The 13586-nt window shown below is 39.2% G+C and overlaps 1 long non-coding RNA gene across 4 annotated transcripts in view; it reads right to left on the bottom strand.

Moving 5' to 3' along the window:
* Positions 1–287: 287 nt before the first annotated feature.
* LOC105470553 (uncharacterized) overlaps positions 288–13586 on the bottom strand; it is a 63055-nt gene continuing 49756 nt past the window's right edge. For all 4 annotated transcript variants that reach the window (XR_011614290.1, XR_011614296.1, XR_011614295.1 and 1 more), the window contains 2 exons: positions 4465–4560; positions 288–618 (listed from right to left, as the gene is read on the bottom strand). This is a non-coding gene — a long non-coding RNA (uncharacterized lncRNA). The remainder of the gene's footprint in view (positions 619–4464; positions 4561–13586) is intronic.

The following is a 13586-nucleotide window of genomic DNA, read 5'->3' as shown; positions in this document are numbered from 1 at the left end:
TGTTTTCATGGAGAGCTGTGTTCATGCTCGCACGGCATGGTCTGAACTCTTCCATCATAAGGATATCGGGCAAAATATTCTTTGTGCACCTGTACCCACCTATTTAATTTGCTCCAGTTAAAAGAAAAACAGTTTGAGTGAAAGGGCTAGTATCATTTATTTTAGCGAGAAATTTTAGTTTGTTCTAAGACTTCCGAAAGTCACACTCATTTTTCACATACATTTGAATATGTAAAAGAAAACATACACTTATGAAAAAAATGTTAAAGAGCATGTATCTTGTTAAAAAGCAGTTATTTATTAAAGGTAATCGTAGCTATTTAGTTTGGTGGAAATAAAACTTTATACACGCCAAAAATATTTGGGGGAAAATTACTGAATGCCTTATCTGGCTATGAAGTCCTTTGAACTATTGACTATTGAAGTCCTCTGACTATGGACTATTGAAATACCTATTGATGTCTTGCCAGGAAGCCACTGTCTCACAGCCATAGGAGGAAGGAAAATTTGCCTGATCCCGCTGCGGTCTCCTCTTGTCTTCTCTTATTTCCTCCCTCAAGACTCACAGCAGGTAGAGGTGCACACACTACTTGTTTTCCAGGAAAGGCTGAGGAATGTCTAGGGAGCAAATGAGTGAGAGAAAGGTGACTTCCTCTCCCGAGGAAGCAAGGCAGAAGGAAGGAAGTGACGCTGGAAACGTCTCTGAATATGCGTTCTTCTGGAACCTGAGTCCTGTTCCCTAGGACTGACCCTTGCACAGGAAGGGGCAGAGATTAATTGTGCTGGAGTGCAGTAGATTTTTGGCTAGAGAGCTTTCTAAACACAAGACTGTTTAACACAAGCTGAGAAGGAAATGCTCCGTGGCCCTGGCTACTCAAAGTGTGGTCCATGGACCAGGAGCATCAGCATCACCTGCTGGATTGGAAGAATGCAAGGTCCTAGGCTCCCCCCAGGCCGGCTGGGCCAGATCACAGGTCTTACCAAGGTCCCAGTGGGATTTCATATGCACAGTAAGGATTAGGAAGCACACTGCTGTGGGTGACACGAGAACAAGCTTTGTCTCCCAGGTGAACAGTGCAGTGCAGACTGGAGGTCAGGGTTTGGCTTCTCCCACATCAATACAAAAAGTCATTTATTGTTAGCAAAAACTAGCATCAATTTTTCTAAGGTGATATAAAAATGTGTGAACGAATCTGTTCTTTTATCAAGAGACATGCCCATCCATAGTCCCACAGCTCCCAGTCTCCTTCCTCCTGGGTCTCCACTGCCAGCAGCAGAGGCCTGTGCATGCGAGCTCACCTCAATCCAGACTGCTCAGTGGGAGCTTTGAAAATGCACCTGTCCAGGCCCTGCCTAAGAAGAACGAAGTCAGAAGATCTGGGGATGAGGCTCAGGCACTGGTACACTAGAAAAATGTCCCCAGCCATTCATGAAAATTGCTGGGCAAAGTTAAGTTTCAGAAGAAAGTTAACTCAGGGGTATTTGAAAAGATGAGGCCGACTTTTCTACAGCCTTCAAATAAACCAAGGTCACTTGTAATAGTGTGGCTTTCATCAGAGTCCTGAGTAGGAACAGCAATTAATAGGCACACACATGCATACATATGGGTGTGTGTATGTCTATGTGCACGTGTATATCTGTGTGTGTGTGTGTGTGTGTGCGCGCACGTGTGTAAAACCTCCATCTCCATCTCCATCCCAGACCTTAACCTTTTTTTTTTTTTTTTTTTGCTTCACTGTAAGGACACAGTACAATTATGTAAGTTACCTGAGCTGGGCCACCTAAAAATTAAAATATTCATGAAAGATTGACTCACTGGCTCCATTAAAGCATTTTTTAGGACTTTGTTATGCATACTTAATTTTAAAACACATGCATATTTAATTCTCTCTTCATGAGAATGTTTTATAAAAATAATAATAAGCAGCATCCTCAGAAGACAGAGGAAATAAGACAGATGGGAAGAGAAGCATCAGAACTGTCAGTTGGAGGAAGGTCTACCCTGATGTGTCTTTAGAACTGCTGATTATGTGTTCTTTGCTGGAATATGGATAAGACCCTATATCCTCTCCATGGAATTTATCAACACCCCAGACCCTGAGGTCTCATTTCCATGATTAGGCCTTTGTCCAGCACACCACCAACAGTAAAATCCTAGGAAACACTGTTCGTGTCCAGGGTGCGGACTAAAAATACTGGGTCTACTATCATACAGACGGTGTGGTTCCTACTCACCAGACTAGAGTGTGGAAGACAAATTACTTTGCTTTATTTTCTCTTAATCTGATGGACTCTCACACCAAGCCACTGACACATCAGGTTGGTAGGAAAATCAGTCTGCACTATCAGAGGGCTACATTTCCCCTGAACTGGGACCAAGTTCTGCAGACATTGGAGAGGTCACTGACATTTTGGTCTACCCAGTTTTGGTTATCACCAAGCCATCTGTTCCCCTGGCTGTGTGAGTGTGTGATATCCAAATGGTACTGGCTTTTCTAATCTACTGGGAGTGTAGCATAATAAATCTCTGCAGAGCTGGGAGGGCCTAGCCTGGGCCCCTGTGGCTTTACCCCACCTCTGTGGGTAGGACCTAGGTCCTTCCCATGAGCCATCTCCTTCCTGCCATCTCCCAGATCTCAGCACACACTCTCCCTCTCTTCTTCCCTCTATCCATCTCTACCTCTCTCCCCACTTTCCTAGAAGTCACTCTCTAGGATTAAGCTTTTCATCTCCTAGAAGACACCTGGAAAAACTCAGGCTTTCAGAAAAAGAAGACTAGGGCTTACCCTCAAACAACTTCTGTATATAGCCCTGCAAAAACCCTCAGACCACCTGAAAGGGTGGGGGATATTGGGAGGGAAAAGTGGAGGAACAATACAGTGCCTGGGGTGTCAATTAAAACCTCAGTGAGTGAATCAGCTACAGATTTGGAAAATATTAGTATCTCCTAAGGCAGGCATTTGTCTCAGGGTTAGCTGCAACCAGGCACTCATGTAAGTCAGTTAGAGGACTCAGAAATGAGGTGCCTTCAGCCCTCCTGGCTCCTGTTCCTCCATTGCTCCTGCACAACCCTGGGTGATGTGGCTTCCTTGGCCATTGTCGTGTTTTCACCATGTTAACTGGCTCCCCAGTGGGTAAAAGTGGACAGAAGATGACCCAGTGAAGGACAAAAACCAGTGTGTCTGAAGAACTATCCTTGCTACTCTGGGTAGACAGGAGAATCCAAATCGAAGCAAAATTCCTGGGAGAGGCTGATGCAACAACCTTGTCAAAGGATTCATCACAACATTCCAACCACAGGTGTGATGGGCCATCCGGACGATGGCTGGGCGCTGTGCTGGGATAGACTCTGACTTATTCATGTTGTGCATGAATGTCACATGAATGTTACATTCAGTACAGTTGTAAAATCCCAAAGGGAATTCTGAAATTTTTACAAAGTTAATTACAATGTGCACAAAGTATAGTGCACAGAGGCAGAGATCAGTTTCCTAAGGGAACTCACCTATTTATCTGGCATTTTGCCAATAAACAGAATATCACCAGGCTAGATTTCCACAGCTGCTAATCTGGTCCCCTAAAGGAAACCGTTATCCAGCTTTCCAGTATTACGTATTCAATACTAAGTTTAGTACTGCTTCTGAACTTAGTGTACAAGGATTCAGATGGTATTTAATTTCTATGACTGGCTTCTTTCATTCACTACTTACAAAGTTCATCCATGTTGTTGTGTTAGCTGTAGTTTGATCTTTCTCATTAATATGTAATACTCCCTTGTGTGAATATTATATTATTTGTTTATTCATCCTACGCGTTGATGAGTTATCTTTGGTTTAGCTCCATTCCAAGTAAAGTTGATATACACATTTTTGTACATATATTTTGGTGTAAATATATATGCATTTAAAAAAATAGATGCATTTCTTTTGAGTGTGTAACTAGTAATAGAATGTTTGGGTCAATTTTGGTAGTGATATGGTTTGAATTTGTGTACCCTCCCAAACCTCATGTCAAATTGTAATCCCAAGTGTTGGAGGGGACACCTGGTGGACTGGATCATGAGAGTGGACTCCCCCCTTGCTGTTCTCATGATAGTGAGTGAGTTCTCAGGAGATCTGGTTGTTTAAAAGTGAGTGGCCCCTCCGCCTTTGCGCTCTTCCTCCTACTCCAGTCACGTAAAATGTGCCTGCTTCCCCTTTGCCTTCCACCACGATTGCAAGTTTCCCGAGGCCTCCCCAGCCATGCTTCCTGTACAGCCTGCAGAACCATGAGCCAGTCAAGCCTCTTCTCTTTATAAATTACTAATTCTCAGGCAGTTCTTTATAGCAACGTGAGAATGGACTAATACAGGTAGATACAACCAGTTTTCCAAAGCAGCTAAGATCATGTCTGCTCCCACCCCAGTGTGTGAGTTTTAGATGTTCCACATCTTAGCCTACACCAGGCAACGACAGTCTTTTTTACCTTTGGCTGTTATGGTGGCGTAAATAGTAAATTGTGGTGGTTTGAATATATATTTTCCTGTTGATTAACGCTGCTGAACACCTTTTCATATGCGCGCTGTAAAAGCGAAAACATTCATTAGTTAAGTACCTTCCTGGTATTTTTCTCATCTAAATTTACTTTTTCTACATTTTTTATTGAATTGTTGTTCTTTGTATGCTCATGTATGTTATGAGCTTTCTGCATTTCAGATGTCTCCTTCCACTCCGTAGCTTATCACTCTTTTAATGGTATTTTTTGATAAGCATTTCTTAATCTTAATGAAGTCAAGTTTATCTTTTTTTTTTTAAAGCTAGGGATGTGCGTATGTGTGTGTATGTGTGCGTGTGTGTGTCCTACTTAAAATCCTTTGGCTCCCCTAAGGCTGTGAAATACTCTCATGTTATCTTCTAGAGGCTTGTGTTTATTTTTATATTCATATCTCTAACCCAGGTGGATTTGACTTTTTGCATATGTGAGATGGATGGTCAAGATTCAATTTGTTAAAGTTGAATTCATTGAGGTATGATATATATACACGCAATAAAATTCACCTCTTTTACACGTTCAGTTTGATGGATTTTGGCAAATACGTGCAGTCATACAATTATAACCAAACTGAGATATTTAGAATAGTTCCACCACCCCAAAAGCTTCTGTATGTCCCCTTGGTAATTGATTCCTCCCTCCATACCCTAGCCCCAAGTAAGCCCTCACCTGATTTCTCCCCAGACATAATATAAACGGAATCATACAGTATGTAGCATTTTGAGTCTAGATATTTGAACTTAGCAGAGTGCTTTTAAGATGCATTTCTTTGGAAGGCTGAGGCAGACGGATCACTTGAGGCCAGGACTTTGAGACCAGCCTGGCCAACATGGTGAAACCCTGTTTCTACTAAAAATACAAAAATTAGTCGGGCATGGTGGCGTGCACCTGTAATCCCAGCTGAGGGAGGACTGAGGAAGGAGAATCCCTTGAACCCGGGAGGCGGAGGTTGTAGTGAGCAGAGATGGCGCCACCGCACTTCAGCCTGGGCAACAGAGTGAGACTCTGTCTCGAATAAATAAATAAATAAATAAATAAAAATTTAAAATGAGATTTATTTCTTTGGATTGCTGAGTGGTGTTCCATCATATGGACAGATGACAGTTTATCCCTCTGTCGGTAATGGGAATGTGGGGTGTTTCCAGTTTGGGGAGATTATAAATAATGCTACTGTAAAATGATCATAAACCAGTCTTTGTGTGGACATAAGTTTTGATTTCTTTTTATTCTTTTTGTGATAAATCCCTAGAAACGAGATCGCTGGATTTTGTAGTAGGCTTATGTTTAATTTAAAAATATATATATACTGCCGAAATGTTTTCCAAAATGTATCTACCATTTTATTTCCCACCAGCAGTGCTCCAGGACGTCTCTCAGCACTGTCATTTTTTTTTTATCCCACTGCAGTTGGTGTACAGTGGTATCTCACTGTGGTGTAAATTTATAATTCTCTAATGACTGATGATGTCAGGCATCCATATCTTTTACTTGGTATAGCATCTGCTCAAATATTTTGTACATTTTTTTATTTACTTTATTTTTAAAGCTGCAGCAGTTATTTATATATTCTGGATACATATCTTTCACCAAATATGTGTTGCAAATATTTTCAACCCTTCAGTGGTAGAAAATTTTCAGTTTTCACTTTTTAACAGTGTTTTGAGAAGAGCAGAAGTTTTTAATTTTGGCGGAGTTCAATTTATTCATGTTTTTGTTTATGGTTCAGGCTGATTCCTAAGAAATCTGTCAAATTTCAAAAATAGTTTCCCTTGTATTTTACTTGAGAATTTTTATGCTTTTAGATTTTACACTTAGGCCTATGTTCCATTTCAAGGTAATTTTTATATAAGCTGAATATTGATGTCCAATTGTTCAAGTAGCATTTTGAAATCCTTCACTATTCTTTCTCCATTGAATTACTGGTACTTTTGTTGAAAGTCAATTGACCATATGATTCTATTTAAGAACTCTATTTCTGCCGTGTTGATATATATGTCTATCCTTATGTCAATACTATAATAACTTCTAAAAAATCTTATTAAGATATGTTTTACATGCCATAAAATCCACCTATCTAAAGTTTAGTGACTTTTTAATATATTCATATTCACACGATCTAATGTTGGAATATTTTTGTCACTCCCAAAAGAAACCCCATAATGAATTATCACTTCCCCATTCCACCCTCCCAGTCTCTGTCAATCTACCACTAATCTACCACTAAACTCCCACTAATCTGTCTCTGTGCATCTGCCTGTTCTGGACATTTCGCATAAATGAAAGTGCATAAAACATGATCTTTTGCATCTGGCTTATTGTACTCAGTGTATTGTTTTCAACAGTCATCTATTTTGTCACATGTGTTAGTGCATCATTTCCCTTTGTGACTGAATTTTATCCATTTGACAGTTGTTAGGCATTGGAGTTGTATCCCCCTTTGGGCTATTATGAATAATGCTGCCATGAATATTCATGTAAAAATTTCGGTGTGAATATATGTTTTTATATTTCCTGGGTATGTATATAGGACTGGAATTGCTGGGTCATATGGTAGCTATATGGTGAGCATCTTGGAAAACTGCCAAACTGTTTTCCAAAGTGGTTCCAGTATTTTACATTTCCACCAGCAATATATAGAAGTTTGGACTTTGGCCGGGCGCGGTGGCTCAAGCCTGTAATCCCAGCACTTTGGGAGGCCGAGACGGGCGGATCACTAGGTCAGGAGATCGAGACCATCCTGGCTAACACGGTGAAACCCCGTCTCTACTAAAAAATACAAAAAACTAGCCGGGCGAGGTGGCGGGCGCCTGTAGTCCCAGCTACCCAGGAGGCTGAGACAGGAGAATGGCCCGAACCCGGGAGGCGGAGCTTGCAGTGAGCTGAGATCCGGCCACTGCACTCCAGCCTGGGCGACAGAGCGAGACTCCGTCTCAAAAAAAAAAAAAAAAAGTTTGGACTTTTTCACATTCCTATCAACACTTGTTATTATCTTTTTTTTTTTTAAAAATTATAGCCATCTCAGTGGGTGTGAAATAGGCCTTATTATGGTTCTGATTTGCATTTCCCTAATGACTAATGATGGTGGCATCTTTTTGGGTGTTGGCTATTTGTATGTCTTCTTTGGAAAAATCAGTACTCAAACCCCTTGCCCCTTTAAAAAATGCATTTGTGTCATTTTATTATTGAGATTTAAGAATTCTTTGTATATTCTAGATACAAGTTCATTATTAAATACATAAAATGCAAATATTTTCTCCCATTCTGTGGACTGCCTTTTCACTTCCTTGATGGTGTCCTTGAGGCAAACTTCCGTTTTGATCAAGTCCACTTCATCCAGCTTTTGTTTTTTGTCATTAGTGCTTTGATGCCAAAGAAACCATTGCCTAACCCAGTATGATGGAGATAAACTCCTATATTTTCTTCTAGGAGATTTATAGTTTTAGCTCTTACATTTAGTTGCATGAGTCATTTCAAGATAATTTTTTGCATAATGTGAGGCCGGGAACAACTGCTTTCCTTTGCATATGTATATCTACTTTTCTCAGCAACATTGGTTGAAAAGGACATTTTCCTTCATGGATTTTATTTTTTGGCACCCTCATCAAAAATCAATTGACCATGAATGTGAAGATGTATTTTTGGGCTCTTCATTCTATTCCACTGATCTGTATGTCTATCATAATGTCACTGCCATCATATCTTAATTACTGTAGTTTTGTAGTAAGTTTTAAAATTGAGAAATGTGAGTACCCCAACTTTGCTCTCTTTTTTCAAGGTTTGCTTTGACTATTCTAGATCTGTTCCTTGTATTTCCTAAATACTTACAGTCATTGCTGCTGGGTAAAGTGCTATAGATATCCATTAGCTGTAGTTGGTATAAGTGTGCGAAAGTCTTCTATTTCTTTGTCGATCGTTAACTTCGCTGGACTACCCACTGAAAATGGGATATTAAGGTCTCAAAATATTATTGTTGAATTGTTTATTTTTTCTTTCAATTATGTCAGCTTTTGCTTTGTTTATTTTGAGACTGTGTTGCTAGGTACATATCTGTTTATAATTGTTGTATCTTCTTCATCAATGGCATCTTTATCATTTAAGATATCTTTTTTGTCCTCAGTATTTGTTTTTCCTTACTTTTTTTCCATCTGATATTAATATACCTACCCCAGTTTTTTTTTTATTACTGTTTGAAACCAAGCAGTATGTTCTTTTCATTCTTTTATATTCAAGCTGTTTATTTATTTGAACCTACAGTGTGTGTCTTTTAGGCAGCACATAGCTGGATCAAGTAATTTTATCCATTCTCTTAATCTCTGCCTTTTGACTGTTGTGCCTAATTGACTTTTATATAAAGTAATTACTGATAAGGGAGGATTTACATTTTCCATTTTGCTATTTGGAAATTCCAAAACAGAGGAAAAAAAGACACACAGATTGTAGAAAACAAGGGTCTGTGTCTCTACATATCTGTGTCTCTTTTGTTTCTCTGTTTTGAGATTCTCACATTTTGTGTTAGATAGATACTTTCTAGTCTACCTTTTAATCCTTTTTCTACTATTTTGTTTACTATTTTCTGTGATATCTTCTTAGTGGTTGACCCAGTGATTACAATTAACATATTAACATATAACAATCTGGTTCACATTAGTATGAGTTCAATTTCAATAATGTACAAATCTTTGCTCCAAGTTTCTCTGTTCCCTCCTTTTTTTTGTACTATTATTGTCATATACATTAAAACTTAATACATTACAAAGCCGTAAGTACAGTTTTATAATAATTGCTTTATGCAATTGTCTTTTAAAACAGATGGGAAAGAAAAGATATAGAAGCAAATGTGTATTTATCCTGACTTTCATAACATCTATCACTGCATTTAGCAATTCTTTTTACTTCTTTTATAGTTTTGAGCTACTATCTAGTGACCTTTCATTTCAGCTAAAGAGCTCTGCTTAGACTTTCTTGCATGAAGTGTCTACTAGTAATACAGTTTTTGAGTTTAGTTTATCTGGGAGTGTCTTACTACTTTTTTGGTTGGGGGAGCGATGTTAAGCTGCATATACCTTTTTGGTTGAGTTTTTTACTTTCAACACTTTGAAGATATCATCCCATGTCTTTGGCTTTCATGTTTTCTGACTTTTGTCATCACTTAGCAGTAATGAGTGGTCTCAGGGGCAGCCTTTTGGGGAGCAGTAATGAGACACTTCTACAACTTACACTAGCCAAGTGCCAGAGGAGAATAAATAGGGAGCCAGAACTTTCACACTGGATGGCAGGAACTAGACCTCCAGCTTCCTGGTGTCAACAAAGGCCAAGTAGAGAACATGGTCTTCTACCACCTCTTGGTAGTGACAAGACAATACTCTCTCTCTCTCTCTCTCTCTCTCTCTCTACCCTAAAAGATCTATGCCAGAGAAAGACAGTGAAACCAAGAAGTTTAAATAAGATCCAAGGTGTCATAACATAATACCTGTAATGCCCAGATTTCAACAGAAAATCATTCATCATAGAAAGAACAAGAAAATTTAAAGTTAAACAAACAAACAAAAAAACACAACGAATCAATGTCAACATCAAGATACAAGAGATGTTAGAATTATCTGACAAAATATTAAATCACTCATGGTAAAAGTGCTTCAATGAGCAATTATAAATAAATTTTAAACAAGTGGGAAAATAGAGTATCAGCAAAAAGAAAAATGGAAGATTTAAAGGAGAACAAAATGGGAATTTTAGAACTGAAAAGTGCGATCAACAAAATTAAAAATTCCATGGCTGAACTCAACAGACGAATTGAGAGGAAAGGAAATACAGTCACACAGTGCATAGCATTTCAGTTAATGACAGACCACATATAAGACTGTGGTCCCGCATGATTATAACGGAGCTGAAAGATTCCTATTGCCTAGTGACATTGTGGCCATTATACTATCATAGCATAACACATCACTCATGTGTTTGTGGTGATGCCAGTGTAAACAAGTCTGCTGTGCTGTCATTTGTATAAAAGTCTAACACATACAAATATGTACAGTACATCATACTTGATAATGATAATTAACAACTATGTTACTGGCTTATGTATTTACTGTCCTCTGCTTTTATCATTATTTTAGAGTATACTGCTTGTACTTACTAAAAAAAAAGTTAACTATAAAACAGTCAAAGGCAGGTCCTTCAGGGGGTATCCAGAAGAAGGCATTGTTATCATAAGAGATGACAGCTCCATGGGTATTACTGCCCCTGAAAACCTTCCAGTGGGACAAGATGTGAAGGCAGAAGACAGTGATATTGGTGATCTTGAACTTGTGGAGACCTAGGCTAACAGGTGTGCTTGTGTCTCAGTTTTTAACAAAGTTTAAAAAGTAAAAAGTAAATAAAAACAAATAGAATAAAAGCTTGTAGAGTAAGGATATAAGGAAAATATTCTTATACAGCTGTACAATGTGTTTGTGTTATTATAAAAGGTCAAAAAGTTTTAAAAACATTAAAATTTTGTAAGGTTAAAAAGTTACAATAAGCTAAGTTTAATTTATTATTGAGAACATAAAAATAGTTAAAAATAAATGTGGTGTAGCCTAAGTGTATAGTGTTATTACCAAGTCTCCAGTAGTGAACGGTAATGTCTGACGGCCTCACACTGTCTCACCACCCATTCACTGGCTCACTCAGAGAAACTTCCAGTTCTGCAAGCACCATTCATGGTAAATGCCCTATAAAGGTGTCTCATTTTTGCAATCTTTTATATTTACTGTACCCTTTCTAGGTTCAGATATGTTTAGAGACACAATTAATCACCATTGTGTTATAATCACCTACAGTATTCAATACAGTCACATGCTGTACAGCCTCTTGCTCCTTGTAGTCTGGGAGTAAGAGGCTCTACCACGTAGCCAGGTGTGTAGTAGACTGCGCCATCTTGGTTTGTCTAACTGCATTCTGTGATATTCACATCATGACACAATTGCCTCAGGATGCGTTTCTGAGAACGAATCCCCATCGCTGAGCAACACGACTGTAATAAGTAAACAGGAAGATCGAAATTATCCACGATGAACAACAGAAATAAAACAGACTGGGAGGGCCGGGCGCGGTGGCTCACGCCTGTAATCCCAGCACTTTGGGAGGCCGAGGCGGGTGGATCACAAGGTCAGGAGATCGAGACCACGGTGAAACCCCGTCTCTACTAAAAAAATACAAAAAATTAGCCGGGCGCGGTTGTGGGCGCCTGTAGTCCCAGCTACTCGGGAGGCTGAGGCAGGAGAATGGCAGGAACCCGGGAGGCGGAGCTTGCAGTGAGCCGAGATCGCGCCACTGCACTCCAGCCTGGGCGACAGAGCGAGACTCCGTCTCAAAAAAAAAAAAAAAAAAAAAACAGACTGGGAAAAAAATGAACAGGGCCTCCCGAACCTGTAGGACTATAGCAACAATACATCTAATATCACATTATCAAAGTCCCAGAAGGGGAGAAGAAAAAGGGTAGGGCTGAAAAACCCTTCACAACTCATTTTTTAATGTTTCACTTCATCAAAGTTTGTTTATATTTGCACTTTGTTATTGAGATCTTCTCTTTGTTATTTTTTTTTTCCATTTCAGGTCATCCACCTGGGATCACTTTACTTCGGTCTGAATTATAATCTCTCTCAGTTTGCCTATGTGAAAATAGATTTACTTTTCCTTCCTTCTGAAAACATACTTTGCCCTCCTCAATCTGCTTAGGATTGATTTTACTTGTTCTGGAGAATTTTGATCATACCTTTCAAAATACTGCCTCTTACCCTTTCTCTTTCCTTCCCATCTTTAGCATAGTTGGACATTCTCAGTCTTTCCTTTTCTCCTTCCACCCTCTTTCATATTTGCCATCCATTAGTATTTTTGGGTTGCATTCTGCTTAATACACTCAGAATTATCTTCCACTTCAGTAATTTTCCCTTCACCTTTATTTACCCTATTTCATCCAATTTGTTATTTAAAAAATATGCACTGTGTGCATGCATGTGTGTGTGTATGTGTTTCTAGAAGTTCTATTTATTTCTTTTTCGTGTGACCATTTTGAAATGCTTGCTTGCTTTACACCTTACCCATATTTTCAAACTTCTATTTCTTTAAACATATTAAACAGATTTATTTTGTATTCTGAATCTGATAATTCTGATATCAGAATTCCCGTGGGCATGTCAATTCTCACATTGCTATAAGGAACTACCTGAGAAAGGGCAGTTTATAAAGAAAATGATTGACTCACAGTTCTGCAGCCTGTACAGGAATTGACTCACAGTTCTGCAGCCTGTACAGGAAGCATGGTTAGGGAGGCCTCAGAAAACTTACAATCATGGAGGGTGGGTGAAGGGGAAGCAAGAAAGAACCTTCCTCACATGGTGACGGGAGAGAGACAGAGAGTAAAGGGGGAAGTGCCATTTTTTAAGCATCAGATCTCTTGAGAACTCGCTCTCTATCACAAGAACAGCAAGGGGAAAATCTGCCCCCATGATCCAATCACCTTCCACCAGGTCCCTCCCCCAACAACGAGATTTACAATTCAACATGAGATTTGGATGGGGACGCAGAGCCAAACCATGTCAGCGTGAATCTCCTATTATTTCTTCCATCTTCCATTCATAGTTCGTTTTCTCTATTCCCATTTGTGATGTTTCATTACAAGTTTTAATATTTTTGGAACTGCATCTTTTCATTATTATCTGAGCTTTAATTTAATGACGATTCCTTTGAACAGGACTTGGGCATGCTCCTGTGGCACCACAGTCAGCACCACCCTGCACTATTTGACATTAAATTATCAGTTTGAGGTTACTTTGAGTGACAAAGAGTGTGAAATTGGGCTACAAATCTGCTTGAAGTCTGGCTTATGATAATATGTTATCAGGAGAGATATGTTTCCTGCACTCTGCCCTAAGTAAATTATCCTCCTGCAGGGGAGAGTAGCAATAGTGGGGAGAAGTCAGCTGGAGGAGGGTAGGGACACGCTTACGCTTAGTGAAAGTGTATCCTGATTTTGAGTGTGCAGCCCGTTAGCTGATGCCATATGCAGGAGTCTT

This window comes from Macaca nemestrina, chromosome 15 (genome assembly GCF_043159975.1).
Source record: "Macaca nemestrina isolate mMacNem1 chromosome 15, mMacNem.hap1, whole genome shotgun sequence".
NCBI classification, from domain to species: domain Eukaryota; kingdom Metazoa; phylum Chordata; class Mammalia; order Primates; family Cercopithecidae; genus Macaca; species Macaca nemestrina.
This window is presented reverse-complemented; position numbering and strand designations above follow the sequence as displayed.